The following is a 20,574-nucleotide window of genomic DNA, read 5'->3' as shown; positions in this document are numbered from 1 at the left end:
TGGCTACAAGATACTCTTTAAAGACACATAAGCTGAAAGGAAGTGAATGGAAAATATACTCAAGTGATAACCAAAGGAAAGCAGAAATGTCTGTACATAGACAAAATACTGTTTTAAGTCTAAAGTTCTAGGCACCACAAAAGTTGATAGAATATTATAAAAGGGCCAGTTCAAGCGGAAGATATGATAGTGATATATGTGAGCCTAACATTAGAGAACTTAAAGCTGGTATTGACAGATGTGACATAATTAACAGTAATAAAATAGTTTGGACTTCAGTATTTTACTTAAAGCAAGAGATAACATCTAGACAAAAATTATTAAATGAACAAAACTATAGGCCAAATGGTCCTAACAGACATATATAAAAATTTCCACTCAACAGTAGAATACAAATTCTCAAATGCTAATGGAACATTTTCCAGGATGGACCACATATCACAGAATAAGTCTTAACAAATCTAAGGAGATTTAAATCATTCCAAGAATCTTTTCTGACCACATTGGAATGAAATTGAAAACATCAGCAATACTGGGAAATTAACAAATATTTGGAAACTTAACCGCACTCTTGAAAACTATTTTTTTTTAAACTTTTTGAAAAAAGATCAACAAACAGGCTAAGGGAATAAAGTAATTAGAATGGAAGAGGAGACATTACAACTGATGCCTCAGAAGTAAGAAGAATCATAAAGGACAATTTTGAACAATTATGTGCCAATTACTGGATAACTAGAAAAGTGGATAAATTCCTAGAAACATACAACCTATCAAGAGTGAATTACGAAGTGGAAAATCTGAACACACCAATAACAACTAGGAAAAATTAGTAATCAGAAATCTAATAAGAAAAACTCAGTACCAGATAACTTCAAGGGTGAATTCTACCAGAATTTCAAAAGAATATAAATCTTTGTTTAACTCTTCCAAAAAGTATAAGAGGGAACTCATTCTATAAGACCAATGTACTTTAATACCAAAACCAGACACAAACATACTGTCCTGATGTACATAGATATAAAAATAAAATGCTAGCAAACAACACAGTAACGGATCATAAGCCAACACGAAGTTGGGTTTGAGTTTGGGATGTAAAGATGGTCAACATATGCAAATAACACATTAATGAATGAAAAGCACTTGATCATCTTAGATGCAGAAAGGCATTTAATAAAGTTTAACATCTATTTAATTAAAACTTCACCAAACAGGTTTGGAAGGAATATACTTCAATACAATGAAGACCGTATATGAATGCTCCTAGCTAACGTTTGTTAGGGTCTGTAAACAAGTCAAGATGGCGCCTGGCATTTTGCCAGAGGGAGTGGTTTGTGAAGTAACGCCAAGGAGCCATTAAGTGTGGAGATTCCTTATTGGTTGACTGCTGTATCTAGTTTATGTTAATTAAGATAAGCTGTGTGGAATGTATATCTACCCCTCCTGTCCTACAATAAACGGCTCCCATTCCTGCGGTATCAATCAACACAAATTCCTTGTCACACCCCTGTTAGTTTGCCCAGCCAGCCGGTCTGCGGCAGCATTAATGGGAAAAACTGTAGATCATTGCCTCTAATATCTGGAGAAAGCAGTCTACACTTATCACTTCAGCATAACCTTACAGATCTTCTGGAACAATTGGATAAGAAAAAGGAAAGATACTCAAGTCTGAAAGTAAGCAATAAAAATTTTTGTTTTCAATTCACTTGATCATATTGCAGGATATTTTATATATTCAAAACCTGAATTTTTTAAGGCTTAATGATCATACGAAAATCAGTCATGTTTCTGTATACAATGAAACAACCCAAGATGATATTAAGAAAACAATACCATTCACAATAGCAAGCAACAACAAAACCCATAAGGGAAATAAATCTGAACAAAGAAGTGAAAAACTCATACGTGATTATAACATTGATGAAGGAAATTAACAAGGATAAATGGAAAGAAATGTTCATGGATTAGAATAGTGTTAGGATGTAATGTTACTCAAAACAATCTACAGATTTAATGATAATCAAAACCATGGCTCAGTGATAGAGCGCTTGTCTAGCATGCATGAGGCACTGGGTTCTATCCCCAACACCACATAAAAAAACTAAACAAAGGTAAAAACAATTCTAATGGCATTCTTTTAGGAGGGGAGGGAAAAAAAAAACCCTGAAGTTTATATGGACGCCAATAAGACTCCAAATAGTCAAATTTTGAGTAAGAAGAACAAAGCTGTGGGTATCACATGTGCTGCCACCAAAATATAATGCAAAGCTACAGTAATAAAAGAAATGTTTGCATAAAAGTGTACATACAGACAAGTAGAACAGAGTACCCAGAAATAAGTGGATGTGTTGAATGGAAATTGGTCTTCCACAAGTGTGCCAAGGCAGCAGAGAAAAGGTAGTCTCTTCAATAAATTGTGCTGGGAAAATTAGCCAAATACAGAAAAATGAAGTTGGACACCTATTTCATTCTGTAATCAACTCAAAATGGATTAAAGACTTAAATGAGAGACCTGAAATTATAAAATTGCTGGAGGAAAATAGGAATAAAGCTCTTAACCTTGGTCTGGGTATGACACCAAAAGCATAAACAACAGAAGTGAAAATACACAAAATTTCATCAAACAAAACTTTCTGCATAACAAAATTTTTGTGAAGAAACATTGAAGAAGGAAACAGTGAAGAAGCATCCTATGAAATGGGAAAAATTGCTTGCAAAACATATCAGAAGTTAGTATCTAAAAAAAAATAAATTTACAAGCCCAATAGCAAAAATAAAATAACTTCATTTAAAAAATGGGTAAAGATGTTATTAGTTCTCCAAGAGGATGTATAAGTGACAAACAGGAATATGAAAATGTGTCCAACCTCACAGGGATATTCATTTCAGAAATAATGAAAATGCCATATTACATGTATTAAAGTTGGAAGTATGGTGAGGGTGTGAAGAAAAGGGAACTTTTATTCATTGTTGTTGGGAATACTTATATCTCACACCTGGATTATTTTAGTATCCTATGCAATCTCTGTTTCCTTGCCCTACCTTTACATAGCCCATAGTCCCTACAACTCTTGATTCATCTTTCTAAAATGTAAACATAATCATCTCATACAGCTATTGAAAAACCTTCAGTGGCTTACTTTTGTCTTGGCTAAAATGGAAGCTATGTATAACATTAATTATGATCTGGTACAGTGTTGTGTGCAGTGTTGTTTGGCAAGTTTTCCAGCTAGGTGAATATGTTAATGAGCAGAGAACTTTCAGGATCCACGAATGAATTCAGCCACCTCAAGGCAGGGGTGTTGCTCCTCTGATACTCTCATTAATATTTCACTGATTAGAGAGAGCTCAGTTTTTGCTGACACCCTGCGCTGAGAGAATTCTCTCTTCCACGGAATTTATTCATTCAAACAACAGTAGGTTCAAATACAGCTGCCCAGGGGTAGAGGAGATATCAGTGTGTCCAAATAGCCTTGAGGTGCCAGCGGCCTAGAGGAGGAAGAAATACTATGGCAAGTTGATAATCTCCCAATTAGGCTGTGTCCCCCACAGCCTTACTTTTGTTTATCTTGTAAAAGTTTTTCCCACAATAAATTCCTTTGATGTGTTTGCATATAAAATAAAACACACAGGCCCTCATTCTTTGTTAGAGGTCAGACCCATCTGGCTGACCAACCCACCAAACCCCACTTTTAACCTATTTTCCTGCCCTTTGTCTTTATTTCTTTTATAACTTTTAATTTTCTCAATTCTTCTCACAGTCTGTGTTTAGTGAACTGTTTATTCACTGTGCAGGATGTAGCAAGAGAGAACCAGGTATTACCCCCAGGGAGCTACAGAAATCAAATTATGAAAGACTATCATGGGGTAGCCATATCCATCTTGGCAGCCTAATTTTTCTGTGTAACATAAAAAAAAATATTTTTGGAAGAATGCCTCCCTGCTACCCCTCTTTTTCTTTATCTTGGGCATCTATATCTATCTAATAAACATGCATAATGTAGTTAGTTGAGGCTACTTCTTCCCAATGAGGGTCTTTTAAATAATCTGCACTTTGTATATTCTCTGTTAATAGAGTTCTGTGGGCTATTTTTCTATCACACTCCAACCCTTAATTGTGAAAGCTTCTAGAGAGTATGTTTGTAGGTGTCTATAATTGATGCGTAAAATAGGATTCTGACTAGGTGATTGGTGAGTCTTCAAGATAGAGACCCACACTCTTGATGCCTAAGAAGGAAGTTGTATGTATGTTCAAAAGATAAGTATGTGTAAGTGTGGTGGGTGCAGAATAGTTTGAGATGAGGCAAGATAGTAGATGCAGAGTCAGTAGAGTGAGTGATATCTACCGAAAACCCCCCAAGTAATCCAATTAATAAATGGGCTAACGAACTGAACAGGCATTTCACAGAAGAAATATGAATGATCAACAAATATATGAAAAAATATTCAACAACATTAACAATTAGAGAAATGAAAATCAAAACTGAGATTCCATCTCACTCTAGTCAGAATGGCAAAAATTATGAAGAATATAAGTAAAACAGTAAATATTGGGGAGGTTGTGAGGGAAAAGGTACACTCATACATTGCTGGTGGGAGTGCAGATTGGTGCAACCACTATGGAAAAAAGTATGGTGATTCCTCAGAATACTTGGAATGGAACTACCATTTAACCCAGTTATCCCAATTCCTGGCTTATACCCAAAAGACTTTAAATCGGTATACTATAGTGATGCTGCCACTTTAATGTTTATAGAAGCTCAATTCATAACAGCCAAGCTATGTGCCCTTCAACAGATGAATGGATAAAGAAAATGTGGTATATATATACACAATGGAATATTACTCAGCCATAAAGAAGAATGAAATGACAGCATGAACTGGAAATATTGTGCTAAGTGATAATAAGTCAGTCTGCACAAACCAAAGGCAGAATGTTCTTTGATGTGGATGCTAACCCACAGCAAGGGAGGGGAAGGTTAGAAGTTCATTGGACTCAACAAAGGGCAATGAAGGAAAGGGAGGAGGGATAGAAATAGAAAAGACAGTAGAATGAATCAGACATCTTTCCTATCCTCATATGTGAATATATGACCATTGTACTCCATAACATGTACAACCACAATAATGGGATCTCTTCTGCAAGAAGTTGTACTTATTCTATGTATGTACAATAGGACAAAATACACTCTATTGTTGTCATGCATATCTAGAAAGTACAAATAAAAGACACAAAAAACAAACCATTCCTTTTATTTGATGCATGTAGTCAGTCTTATTTTCCAACTGTTATTTCAAAATATTATCAATAAGATTTAAAGAACCCATTGATACTTATATTACTTCTTATTTATGCCTCATTGAACTGTGATACTTAGTAAAATCGGTATACTATAACTTTTCCTTTATGATCTTGAGATATTGTCATCTCTGACTATGTTCTCTGCAATTTTCTTTTTAAAGAGATCTACCTTAATGAGTCTTGTACTCTGCTGTGTCTGACATGCTTTAAGAGTTTTTTTGAATTAGTATTTGCATTATATATATTTTATATTGATATTTCAAAACATACTGTATCCTTTAAAGTACATTATTGTAATCAGCATATATTGACATTTTAATCTTTAGTCTGGTAGTTTTAGTCATTGGAGTTTTTACTCCATTTACATTTAATGTAATAGTGTTATATTTAGGTTTATAGTTATTATTTTACCATTTGTTTATTATGTGACACAGCTGTTCTAAGTATCTTTTTGCTTTTGTTTTCTTTTGGATTAAGTTATATATTATGATTCATTTTATTTTCTATTCGTTATACTTATTATCTGTCATGTATGTCAATGTGATATCAATCAAAGCTATTCTGTAAAACTTAAGTTTATTGGGAACAGTATGGCATTGCAGTGGGAATACATAGCTACAGTAAACTATGGGCATAGTCAAAAGATTTTGGTAAGGAGACGTTTTTAAAGTTAAATTGGGAGGGGGAGGGAGATTACTTAAAATATTTTGTGACAATAATCTTGCTACAAGAATCAGTCCAGGGGTTGGGGATGTGGCTCAAGCGGTAGCGCGTTTGCCTGGCATGCGTGCGGCCCGGGTTCGATCCTCAGCACCACGTACAAAGATGTTGTGTCCACTGAAAACTAAAAAATAAATATTAAAAAAATTCTCTCTCTCTCTCTCTCAAAAAAAAAAATAAAAAAATCAGTCTAATATTAAACAATCAATTCCATCTTTTCCGTGAGTTCTTTTTGTCAGTTGGCGGCAGTATGTGGATTCATATGATAAGTGATAATTCACAGAATTAGCATTATTTTACCTTCTGTCTTTATAGAGGTATATTTGGTGTTTTATGAGACATTCTGGCAAGAAAAAAAAAAACAATTGTTGGGCAGACATTTTTGCAGAAGTATTTTTTATGTAAGATTGTGGTGGCCTTTGTTCAAAGGAGGTTGTGGTTCTGGTAGACTTTTGTGAATAGTTCTTATTATGAACCATGCATATACAGAATCTCCTTTATAAGGTCCTGAAGATGGAAAAGACTTTTTTTAGGGGGTGGTTAGGGTTTGACAGAAATTACTCTATTCAAACCACTTTCACATTTCCCACTTGTGATCCAGATCTTTCACCAAAAGCCTCATTGATTAATAGTCCTGTAATTAGCTCTCTACCACCTTCCCCCCATCCCTTATTTGGGGATTGAACCCATGGGCACTCTACCACTGAGCTATACCTTCAGAACTTTTTATTTTTGATACTGAGATAGGGTCTTACTGAGGCTAGTCTCGAACTTGCAATCCTCCTGCCTCAGCCTCTTGAGTAGCTGGGATTACAAGTGTGTGCCACTGTGCCCTACTTGTTATTAGATTTTGATGATCTCTCTGTGCTGAGATAGATAGGCCTTTCTCAGTTGTTGGTCTAGTCTGGTCTAGTCCTGGCAGGGGAAGTAATTGGTAACTGGGAGAAATCAAGTAGGGAGAAAAATAAATATTACCATTTCTTTTGCAAAAGGAAATTTTACCAAATTGTTGTAAGCTATACATAAAGAAGTTTTATTAATTTCAGAAAACATAAATATTTAAGTAAATATCCAAGAATGTTTTTTAAAAAGGAACTTTTTTTCTCTGTAGTTGTAGTGATTTTTTTTTTTTAACCAAAGATAATCAAAGAAAGCCCAATTTATTTGCAAAATAACTTCAGTGGTATCACATTTGACTTGATTATTTACCTAGGTACAGCAAGAAATGCGATTTATAGTAATCACAGATTTCGAAAGCTCTGAGTTTTATTATTTTATGCAGTATCATATAATTCTCTTTTGTTCGATCTTCATTAGCAGTTTGATGACCCTATCAGTTTCTTCCTTTACGTTTTAAAAGGTTTTATTTATTCCATTGGTCTTAAAATTTTCAGAAACTGTATTAATACAATTATTTTGACTCTGCTTTCAAATGCTTTTAGAGAAGTATCAGAGCTGTGGATGACAAAAGATTTAGCATAGCTATTATTCAGCAATTGACAAGGAAGTTCAGTTATTTTCATTAAGACTTTAAATGATTCAGCTTCATAAATGTTTGTCTCATTTACATTTATGTAATTTATTTATTTTTGGCAATTATACCTAGATTATTTATGGAAACTGAGTAGATAAGCTTCCTTATCATTTCAAGTTATTTTTCAAGGATAAGCCCTAAAATTAATTGTTTTGTTTGATACACAAGAAGCAATGGATACTGTGTTGTATTTTTATCTACATGCTTGTTCTTAGATTGAACTGGTGCTTTTTCTCATCTAAATATCTGACAGATAAATATAACTTTGCCTGGCCTGCAATCTCAACCCAAAATGTATCCAAACAAGTGTGAACTATGTGAACTACTTTTTTATTTTGCCAACAATTTTTTAAATCAGCTGATTTAAAAAATATTTAAATCTTAAAGGAAGAAACTGATAGGGTCATCAAACTCCTAATGAAGATCAAACAAAAAAGAATTAATTACATATTTAAAAAATATTTAAAATATGACTTAAATATTTACATGACTTAAAAAATTTACATGACTTAAGTATTTATTTAAGTCATGTAAGCTTAAAAGGTATTTGCGTTAATTAATCTTAACAATTTTAATTTATGTGATCACTCATTTATCTGTAAACTAGTTTCATTATAATATCTTAAAAGAAAATAGACAACAGACACCATGTACACATGTGTAACATGCAGAAATACATACACAAAGATCTTGTAGCTTTTATTTTAGGATTTAATCATAAGACAGTAAAAAATATGAAACTTAGTTTATAAAAATATGATTGATTCCAAGTTACATTTCTGATAAAAGGGGAATAAGTTAAGGTCATCTGTTTATGTAGCTAAATTTTAAGAATTAAATTTTTGCTGATAGGTAGTCTTTTCTGAAGTTTATGGATCAGATTTCAGGTAAAGTAGTTCACATAGAAACTTGTTTTCAAAAAGCCTCCCCTCACAATAAGGATGGGAAATACTTTTAGAAATCATTTTTCAAACGTTATTTACACTTTTCCTTTGCCATGTGACAGACAAAGCAATTTTTATGCCAGACACAGAGATCTTTTTTTATTGCTCTTAAAGATTTTGACTAATGTATTTAAGAAAGATTAAGGTAGTTAAAAAAAGAAAGAAAAACTATTTCATCACCCTAAGCTACTGTTAGTCAGGCACACCTAAATTTTTATTTCCAAAATGAGATCAGCTAGGGGGCCATTATAACTTGTAAGCTCTTTAATTTGAAAGCTTTTTCCTATATTAGCTGAATTATCCTAAGGAAAAAATTAATTTTTGCCATTTTCATTATCTTATGTAAACAAAAAAGCAGATTCAAAATAGGTCAAGAAAAAAAGAGCTAAAAGCCTTTACATGTTAGCTTTATAATTGCTGTTTAGAATTATCCTTTTCTATTGATTAGAAAGAAAGCTTACATAACAATGAACCATATATACAGCCATGTGGAGTTCTTGAAGAGAGGGATACTTTGCATGTTTATGATTTGGATGTCCCATTTTGTTTCCTATTCCCTTGAGAGTAGTGAAAACCCTGTGAGAAAATTTTAAGGGCTTTGGAAAAAAATGTTTTGCTTTCACAAGTGTACCTGGGACAGGATTCTTTTACACACCCTTTGCCCGGGTTTGATCTGAGCAAGGTTTCCCTAATTGCACCATAATTGTTTTGTGTCTGGAAGCTGCCTTAATGGTACTATCCAGGATCAGGTAATCATCATGAGAGATTTTATCTTTGGGAATCAGAATCCCTCATAGATAGTGGGCACTGCCTGGTAACTTTTAATTGGCCTTCTCATGCTCATTACTGAATTTTTATTTTTGCCCTTGAATGAAGTTCAGAAACAAGAAATGATAAACAAAATAAATAAAAGTCAAATCATTTATAAGTGCATGTAACTAAAGCAAAATGAAACCAAAATCAAGATGTTTATAACAATTTTAAGTTAGGCTTGCACACCAAATAAAATAGTAAACTAGGCTCATGGAATCATATGAAGTTCTCACAGAATGTAAATTCTGTGGAAATCTGAGTACTAAGACTTCATGAAAGGACAGTGTTTTTATACTGTAAAGGGTTTGTCAGAAAAGACGAGACTTTTTGAGTCTCCAAAAGTTATTCAACATTCTTTATTTGGACCAGATCCAAATAAAGGCAGCAGGAATCCTCTACAAAGAAGTGAGCTTGACTTGAGAGAAGACTCACTAGAGCAGAAAAAGTTGAGCCATGGAAACAAAGTGGAAAAAGCTCAATGTTGATATACTTGGTTCTAGGTATGTTCTATTTCCTCTGAACTTCGCTTTGCTTCAGGTTTCTCTCTGGAAACTAGATATGTCACCTAAATAACAATCAGAGAAATTTTCTAAATATTAAGTTTACTTGGGAATAGCACAGCTAGCATTGCAATGGGAAAAAAAAAACATGCTATATTATATTATTGGTTAATCAAAGAGGTAGAGATCAGGAAATATTTAAAGGTTAAATGAGAATTATATAAGATATTTGAAACATAATCTTTGTCTACAAGGATCAATAACAAGGTTGGCATCCATCCAAGATTAAATAGTGGTTGGGTAGACATTCTTTCAGAAGCATTTTTTTTTTTTTGTATAAGATTGTAGTGGTCTTTTTGCACTAGGATTATGGTCCTAGCATGGTCTTTTATATATAGTTCTTGTCATTAGGTTATATGCTTGAGATCTCCCACATTGTTACTTCCTGGTTGTTTATCTATTTTTGGTTAGGATTTAACAAAAGTGACTCCATTTTCATTCCGAAAGCTTTCACATGTGATAGCACTTGTGCTGTCTTTTATTTTATTTGAATTTTATATCCTTATTTTACTTCTAAGGAAAGAGCTGCTAATTCTTTAATTCCTCAAAGCCCATATACATATTTTTATTTAATTTCCAAAACAACCATTAGAGTTTGAACTGACAGACCTTGATGAAGGGAAAGCATCAATTCATCTAGCTGTACATTGTCCAGAGCCATCCATGGGCTGGTGTGGATTACATTGCACACTGCAGCCTAATGAATAAGAGAATCTGGTGTCTGGGAACTTCCAGTGGATATTTCCTCTGCTTGACTGCCCAGACAAATTGTGAACCCTTATCAAAGCTCTGCCAAAGGTCCCACACAGCGCTAGAGATGGAGTGACCTGCTATAGCTGCATGGCCTCTCTGAGAACCATGTGACCTGCCAAAATGCCAATCAACCTGCAACTGCAAGACATCCTGAAGCAAGACTCCACCCCTGAAATCTTATCCCTGCCTTTGAAGTACCCCCTTAAATAAACCATGGAAGCCATTTTCTAATTGTCTGGCTTCAGCTTCTGTGCAACTGTACCTATCAAGGCTCCATCTTTTGAAATTATCTTTCCAACTTTGTTTTTTGTTCTTCATTAAATTATTCTAGACTTTAATTTCTTAGGTGGCTTACATGCTTCTTGGCAGGAAGAAGAACCCCCTAAGGAGGCACTGGCTGCCTCCCAATAACACACGGCCAGTAGTGAGAAACTGATGTGACTCCATTTTTGAGAACCAGCCTCTACTTCAGAGCAAAGCCTGTCCAAGGAAGGGGGTATGACCCTTGTCCTTGGAAAAACCCACAGAGCACTCACTCCTAGGGACCACTGCATTGGAAATGGTTGTGAGTCCAGGCTCAAGCTTGCAATAAAGACTCTTGTGTGATTGCATCAGATTTGGTTCCTGGAAGTCTACTGGGGTCCCACAAATTTGGCATTACAATAGCAATGTTCATAAATGTGCATTCATGGCCTTCTAGAAATAAGAAAATCCAAAGGAAAGAATGTTGCTGCAAGAAATCTGGATGAATGTTTTGATTCTGCCACAAATTACACTTAAGCAAAAAGTGGTTTCATTTACTTCCTATATAAATTAAGCATATGAAGGAAATTGTTTCTAGCCTTCTAACTCTTAAAAGAAATAAAGACAATGGCTTTTGAGAAAGCTCACATAAAGCATGTTCTATTATTTGGGTTAGAACCCTAACTCATATTGTCTCAAGTTCATGAACCACATTGATTATATCACTTCAGCGCCCCTAATACTTTAAAATTCATTTGTATTGGAGCATTGGAGGAGAGAAGCCATTTTATGATCAACATTTTTAAAAATCTGTTACACTTAATTCTTCTTCCTATGTCCTCCTCTATTCTAAATTTTCCCCATGATCTGTAACTTTCTATAAAAATTATTTGTACTGAAAGGAGATTTTTCAGTGAAGATTCAAATTGCTGGAAGATAGAAGTTCTTCCAAAGATATTTCTTGTGTGGACTTTGTGAAACAGTTTTGGCTTGTATACTTAAATTTTATCTTGAAAATATATTTCTAGTTAACATAGAAAAATAGTTTGAGAGAAAGATGGCTTAGGTCTGTTAAGTCTCAGTTTGAGGATTCTTTGTGTACTCACAACCACCAAGATTTCTGTTTTAGTGAACAGCAGCACTGCCTAGACAGAAACAGTATACTGCCAAGTGAAGAGAATCTGTGATTTTTATATTGAGTTCTGGACAGAAAGTAGATAAGCTTAGGAAGTGTTTTCTGTTTAGATTTGTGAAAGGATTTCATCAGCTGGCTATCTATCATGGAATGGACCATAAACTGGCAGTTCAGGTACTGTTTGGCCTGAAGATAAATTTTATTTAGCCTACATAAAGTTTTTATTTTTTAATCAGTTTATAACATTTAAAATTAACTTTCAAATGCCAATTTAATTTCTGGCTTCAATAAAACATCCACAATGAGTCGGATCTAAGTAGAAGATATGTCCTCCCTTTAGATGAGGACATATTCTTTGAGTCACTCCTCTTTGGCCTGCTTTACTTATGTATAGCATTTTCTAGGTACATGAGTCCATTTGAAGACTTAAAATCTGGTGTTCCTTTCTTTTTTTTTTTTTAATTTTTTTGTAGTTGTAGATGGACAGAAGGCCTTTATTTTATTTGTTTATTTTTATGTAGTGCTAAGGATCAAACCCAGTGCCTCACGCATGCTAGGCAAGCACCCCACCACTGAGCCCCAGCCCCAGCCCCCCAAATCTGGTATTTTTCTTGAGATTTTTGGAAAATTTTAGTGACATGCCCTAGCCATGACTCAGTTATGTTCTCTTTCTCAGTATGATATTTTCCAAAATTTTCTCATATTTCTGTTTGTAATTAGCATGTACCTTTGGTTCTGAACTCATCAAGTACAATTCCAGTTGCAGCACATAGGCCTTTACGAAATCTCATCTCATGTAGTAGAATAGATCAAAGTGAACTCATTCAAGGATGTCTCCCATCAACCTCTCCATCCAAAAGGAACACAAATTTGTTAAATTTCCTGTATCTGTGCAGGTTAGATTAAAACTGATGTCCAGGTAGGTATCTCCTTATCATGGGGACTTCATTTCTTTAGTATGTATACTAATTTATGTTTCCCACAAACCGTTTTTTCTTTGCGAGATCTTTGTATCCTTGCCAGCAATTAATTTTTTGGTAATAGCCATTCTCACTGGGGTGAGGAGGCACACTGTTGTGGTTGTGATATTTGTTTCTTGATGGTTATTGATGTTGAACAATTTTTTTATGTTTGTAAGCTATATGTCTTCTTTTGAGATGTGTCTATTCATGTCTAGCTCATTTTAAAATCAGACTATTTGTTAATACTGAGTTGTTTGAGTTCCTTATAGATTTTAACTATCAACCCCTTGTTAATTTAGAATTTGATTAGCGTCTCATTTTCTAGATTTTCTCTTGGATCTATTGATTATTTTACTGTGAGGAAGTTTTTTAGTTTGGTATTATCCTATTTGTCAATTTTTGCTTTTGTTTCATGTGTGTGTGTGTGTGTGTGTGTGTGTGTATGTGTGTTTGCAAAACTATTGGTTCAAGTCAATGTCTTAAACTATTTTACCTGTTTTCTTTGAGTAGTTTCATATTTTCAGGTCTTATTATTACTAATGTCTATAACCCATTTTGAGATATTATTTGTAAGTATTGAGTAACGGGGTCTAGTTACATTCTCTGCATATGGATATCCAGTTTTCTTGGCACTACTTATTTAAAAAACTAGTCTTTCTGCATTGTGGGCTTTTGATCCCTTTCTCAAAAATTAGTTGGCTGGGCAGGCATGGTGGCACAAGCCTGTTGTTCCAGTGATTTGGGAGGCTGAGTCAGGAGGATCACATGTTCAAGGCAAGTCTCAGCAACTTAGCAAGTCCCTAATACAAAGGGTTGGGGGTGTGACTCGGTGGTTAAGTGTCCCTGGGTTTAATTCCCAATACCAGATAGATAGATAAGTAGGTAGATAGATAGATAGGTAGATAGATGGATAGATAGATTGGCTATAAACAAAACCTGATGTCCAATTTGTAACTTTCTTAGAGAGTTTCTTGGACTTTCTGATTTTAGTGTACAGATATTAATGTTACATAGAATTTGTTTTTTTGTATCTCAGCACCAAAATGGACCATTTCAAATTCTGCTTAACAATGTCTTTTTTTTTTCTTTAGGGTGCTGTTCCAGGAACAATGTAGCACACAGTTGTTTTATTCTCACTCCATTGCTTCTTAACTCCAAGAGTTTGACAGTCATGTTGAAAATGCACACTAGATTTAGTGCTAGCATAGACATTTGGGGGACATTCAAGACCCAAACAAAATCCAAACTAAATCTAGGGTGATAGCACTCTATGAGGCATTTGGTACTAGACCTAAGGTCTGGAATTCTGGATGATGCCCTGTCAAATGTACTAGGTGCTTTCATTGATGAAACAGTTAGTTAAATAATAGGCGATTCTTAATTTTCAGACTCTTGGCCACTAAGAATCAGGAAGTCAAAGTTTTTAGTACTCCCAGAATATCCACTTTCACCACATTCTCCTGGTCAAAGCAGCCACAAGATCAACCCTGATTCAAGGAGGGTGGGATGGGCCATAAGCTCCACGTCTGATGTGGAGAACAGCAAATGGCAGTGGAGGCATTTTTGAAGGCTTTCTTTGGAGAATACCTACCACACTAAGCTCCTAATTGGGCCTCAGTTGCTTTGAGAGTTCTAAGAATAGAGAATTCTCTGAATTTGGGTGACAGAAGTAGTCTCCAAAAATCATCTAGGGTTATTTTCTGACTCATAATGACTGAATATAGATAGCAGGAATGGGGGGTGGGTAGAGAATTATCAGATTCTCTGTAATAAGAGTAATATATGCAAAAACGTATAGGTGGGAGAATAATATCATTGGTGTAATAATTATAATAATGAAACTTTGACTAATAGTTATAAGAGCTTGTGCTGCTACTTTCAAATAATGTAGAAAGAAGTAAAGAAAATACATAGAAAGTAGATGTTTCTAAAGGCTGATGCAATGCTAAACCAGCAGCATGATCTTTAACAATAGTGAAGTCAGTAGATCTTTAAAATTGTACCATAATGAATTTAGAAATAAGATTATAAAATTGATTTGGGAGAATTTTCTATTGGCTCTCATTAGGTTTGAGATTTTTTTTCTCATAGTTGAACATTGCCATATCAATGCAGCTTATTTCTATATCAAAAAAAAAAATAAGAAAAGATAGACATAGAAATGATTTGACTTGCTTCCTAGATAATTAAGCTTGGTAGAATGCAGGTTCATGGCAACTGAGATCATGTACACCGGCACTGAGGTGACACCTGACAGCTTAGAGAGTTACAATAAGTATTTTTTTGTGAACAATTCTTGACCTTTTGATGGATAAGTGTAGTGTGAAATAAAATCTAGAGTCAGAGCTGAATAGAGCAAACCATTACAACTTCCTCTACTTTCAAATTTAACAACTACAGATATACAATAATAATTTCATTTATTCTGTTTGTACCTTTCTTGATTACTTGCTATATGAATAACTTGATATAAGGAAATCCATTGAAATATAACTGCTATAGTACTGAAAGTTTTTTATTAGGCTGGAAGTTCCTGTTAAATCTACACATTGGCATTTTTGTGCTCTAGATAAATAAAATTTCTTTTTTAGAAGACACTCCTAGTTATCTGTAGAAGTGAGTATTCCCACTCACTTCCCAAGTTGTCTTTACTCCACAAATTCTTCAACTATTAATTCTATTAATTTTATTCCAAAGCTTTTTATAACACTCATTCATTCTACTGATATTTACTGGGTTCCACCAATGAGCCAGTTTTTATTTGGCTGAGTTTAGGGTTCAGAGTAAATTAATGAATGAATGAAAATACAAATGTGGAGAAAAGAGAGAAAGGATTTTCACAAGCTGTTAGTCTTCATCCCTGGTGCATAGCTGAAAAAAAAATATGCTTTCCTAGTACCTTTCGTATCTCAGATTAATGCTTGGGACCTAGATGAAAAAATGTGCAAGATAGCTTATTGTCTTCCTGGATTGGAATGGGCATCTTAAGATAAACATGTTCCTGGCTTGTTATTCCTGCTCTCTCTAGTGTTGTACTGTTTAAGGGGACAAACCTAGTAAAAAAATTACATTGTGGTATTAGTTACAGTAGCCTTTCTTGTCATTCTAGTCATTAATATTTAGAGGTAGCAACTCAGGGGTAGGGCTGACAGTGCAGGAGCTAGGGGTAGCCAGGAAAAGAAAACCAGAGCAAATGCTGCAGCTGAAGTCCTAGAACCGGAACTGGGCATTTCTTAGAAATACACATTTGTCAGAATTTCTGTGGCTAAGTTTGTCACACAAATAACTTTTTTAAGCTCTATTATTATAATACTTGAATTTTCCCTAGGGACAAACCAAAGGTCACATAATACTTTTCCTTAATCACTGGATTTGGCAACAGAATAGTGTTCTGTGTGGTGAATAATGTGCCTTTGGTTGATAAAAGAGATGAGCATGAAGAAGTGTCTTGTACTGTTGGTGGCAGTACAGTACTCCAGCATGGGGAGTGGTAGGTGCTGTGTTTCACAATTGACATCCAGCATGTGATAAATTTATCCTATGTACACAGTTCAGCCTGTGTATATACGTATTTAGGTAAGGATGATGTTCTGTTTTTGTAGGTGAACAACTCATAGCATATCAATTAAATCATTAATTAAATTTTATTTTATTTTTAGATTCTGGGACTTAGTAATAGAGCTAGAATAAAATAATGCAGTGTTTTTCCCCTAGTGGTGTAGGGAGACTTGGGGGGATGCACATTGAGGAGAAGAGCCCTTTGACACAGACCCCTATTTTCAAAGGGCATCAAATTTATTATACTGCTGTTTTCCAACTGGAGTTGTATAGATGGCTACAGAAATACAACTTAAGGAAAAGTGTGGATTTTTTAAATGAAAATGTGCATCCTCTAATATATTTAGCAGCTTACCTACTCCCCAACATCCCATTATAAAAGAAAAAGTTGAGCTAGTCACTATAGAATTGAGTTGGATTTGTGTTTCTGCTGTTTAAAAACTTAATGCTATACCTTGGAAACATGTAGTAGCAGGCAGGTGGCATCACTAATTAATTTTCAAGATGTGGTTCTGAAATAAGTTATACTTTTGTACTTCATATGTGTGGAAAGAGAAGAAGCTGTTTTTGCAGCATTGCTAAACTCAGATTACAAAAGGCCATAGTTAAGTACCTTGCTAGATGTTTTAGCTAGAGTGAGTCTGTTGTACCACATTGGGCTTTTAAGGGCTTTTCTCAAAAACACTCAAAACTCTTAAGAAATGTACTTTCAAACCATGTTTTGGCTTGTTTTGCATAAGTAAACCACATGCTAATACACCACTTACTTTGAGAACACTGTCCAAACATCACAAAGTCTGTTCCAAAGTCCAGACAATTTCCAGTCCCTCTTGTCAAAGAGCAAATAACAACAAAAGACTTATTCCAAATACAAGTCAACCAGAACGTTGGAGAACCTTCAGAGTAACTTGCTTTGCACAACAACTAGAGGGAAATTTTGTGAATAACTCACAGTGGGAGCACATAACCCCATAATACTCAGAACATATTGCCCAAGTTACACATGATGACAAGGTAAACATTTGCTTAAGAACTCCTTCAAAAGGGGAACTGGTATAAAATTACCAGAGGATGTTCTCCCATCTTTAAAAATCCAAATTAGCTACAGCTTGACTCTATCCAGTGCCCTTGGGGTCTGAGTGCTACAAATTATCTTATCCTTTGGTTTTAAGAAAACAAGCTTAGCTTTTCAACCAACACATCTAATTTTTGACCTGGTACAGTGAAGGTAGGAGTGAGTTTGCATAGATGATAATTGAGATTTCTGATTATTTTGTGCTTTTTGCAACTCAAGCATCTTTCAATTGGCTCCCAGTGACTCCCTGCACAGATGCAATCTTGTACATTCATTTGCTATTTTTCTTCTGAAGAGTATGATTGATCACTTGTGGAGTTTTCCAGTATGGATGCAATTCCCAGATAATTGTTGTATAGTACCATAAAACCATGGCACAGCACCTCCATTTTAGTAGTTTTACACTTGGCTATAACCCCACATGTAATAGCTATTAAAGTTAAAATGTCCCTAGAGTTTCTCTCTAGTATTACCTTTATTTCAGCCATTGTAGATAGCAACAAATCAAAACACAATGTACTGCCCTTTAACACTTCATCCCTGAATAAGGTAAAGGTATGATGGTGAGAGATTTTATCATACTGCTTCAGGACTCATTCTTGCTGTGATATATTGCCCAGAGCACACTGGGTACATAAAACAGGGAATGTAATTAATCTTGTATCCTGGGTATGAATCTAAAGTCCAGAGGAGGAGGATAAAGGTGGTGTGCATAGAATATTTATATGACAATCTGAAAATATTCCTGATAACCATAGCATCACTCTTTAGAAAAAGAAAATTTACCTTATATTCTTTATGGAGAAAGGTCATGTATAAATAAGTCTGAATAAAGAAGAAGCATTTCACTGTAAATGAAAATGCATTGTATGAATATAGAAATTCAAAGAATTTAACCTTATATTACATGTAGAAAAAATAAACTTTTAATTTTTCTACGTTATATGGTTATGTCTTAGTCAACATTTTTCTTTTTCTTTCTTGCTTTTTTTTTTTTGCAGATAAACAATTGACACGTCAGTATCTGGTGTTCTTATACCAGTTACAAAACTGTTAATTCTTATTTATTGAGATTTAAAAAGTTTTTAAAAGTTAATATTTAAAAACAAATCAGTTATGTTAACAAATCCACTCAACAGCAGAGGTGGAACATAAGTCTTGTACTACATCCTTTCTGTGAGGTACAGCTAAGAGTTTCTGTTGCCAAGGAACCCAAGTGCATGAAACGTATAATGGAAATTTCCATAATCTCAGGAAATAATTTTTTCTTTTATTGAAAAATTATATGATTAAATTTTAAATTATGAGGTGGAGCTATCATTTTCTTCTTACAAGGTGTTCCTTCATGGAAAATGATTAAATTTCTTACAAGAACACTAGAGGAATTCTTACTATTCTTGAGCATGAAGCTAACATTTTATATGCTTTGAGAATAAAGGAAAGATTTTGACTTCCAGTGCTGTTAGACTGGCCTGTTAGATGAATGTAATGTCTTAATTTTCATTATATTACTAACTAACGCTCTCCTTCTCCTGAAGCCTACACTGGTTTATTCTAACCAATGTATTTGAATTCCATCCAATATTTTACTAATATTTATTAGTACCAAGCTTAGTATTGTTGTATACGTCAAACTTGTTGCGAATAGTTTCCAGTTGTACAAATACAATATTTATGTGTAATTGGTAAACTCAATGCTGTCATTAAATGAGATGACATGCTTATATAATTACCTAGGCTCTCAGTTCTGGAGAGAGAAAAATTTTAAAAAAGTATAGTTCAATGAAAACTATAATCTTTGACAGTTATAAAGGGCATTTTTCCAAAACTGTTTCGCTTTGTTGTAATAATTTATGTTCATTTCTTTTTATAAAGTCCCTATAAATTGTCCAAAATTTTGAGGTATTTAAATATTTCAATCAAGGCTTAGCAGCTGATGAACTGAACCTAGTTTCATTATCAGTTCAAAATGACCCACTGTCCAGATTGTGCCATCAACCCCTAAAGATTGTGATTGAAATGACTCATTGCCAGAAGAAATGCTTGGGTACAACTCTAATTTAGAACAGAGATCAGAAGGTGATTTAAGCTCAGGTTAAAGAGAGAAAGAGCAAAAGTCCAACCTGAAGCTGGAATAAGGCTGTCATAGAACTGAAGTACTTTCTTCCAGATTAACTGATCTATCCTGATATTATGAATTTAGCTGACAGTATTGAGACCTTTTATTCTGTGTTCTTAAAACAAAGCAACACTATATGAATATGAAGAATTCCGAATTGTGTTGTTGTTCTTTAGAAATGATATTGTTTCAAGGTGTAGGAAACATTCCAGTGGAAGAACTATTTAGGTAGTAAAATTAATTTGTTAAATATTTCTTAGCATGAATGCAGTAAAATTCTTGTTAACAGTTTCATTTGTCAAATTGCCTAACATTTTAAAACTTCTATTCTAATTTCTGATTCTGAAAGTAATCATACATTATCACAGTATTTATAATATGTACATGGAGTACCTGAAGAAGATTTTGGAATATTTAGAATTTATATTTCACTTCAGTTTTTACATGTGTAGGTATGAATGAACTATACCTAAAACATGATATTAGTTGATAATTAGATGGACAGTGAATGTTAGAATTACTAATAGTTTTATTTTTTGTTAAATGGTTAATATATTCATTAAATTTTCAAAAAATATAAAAATTAAGCATTATTTAAATTATATTTAAAATTCTATATGAATTACAATTTGTTTTTTACCCTTAATTTCCAATAATAAATTTTTAATATATTATAAGAAAATGTTTTTGAAGCCTGGCATGGTGGTGCATGCCTATAATCCCAGAAACTAAGGAGCTGAGGAAGAAGGATTGCAAATTCAAGGCCAGCCTCTGCAATTTAGTGAGACCCTATCTTAAAAAACAAAAGGACTGGGGATGTAGCTTGGTGGTATAGGGCCTTGGGTATAATAACCAGTAC

The sequence above is a fragment of the Marmota flaviventris genome, chromosome 6 (genome assembly GCF_047511675.1).
Source record: "Marmota flaviventris isolate mMarFla1 chromosome 6, mMarFla1.hap1, whole genome shotgun sequence".
Taxonomy (NCBI): domain Eukaryota; kingdom Metazoa; phylum Chordata; class Mammalia; order Rodentia; family Sciuridae; genus Marmota; species Marmota flaviventris.
Note: the sequence above shows the minus strand (reverse complement) of the source record.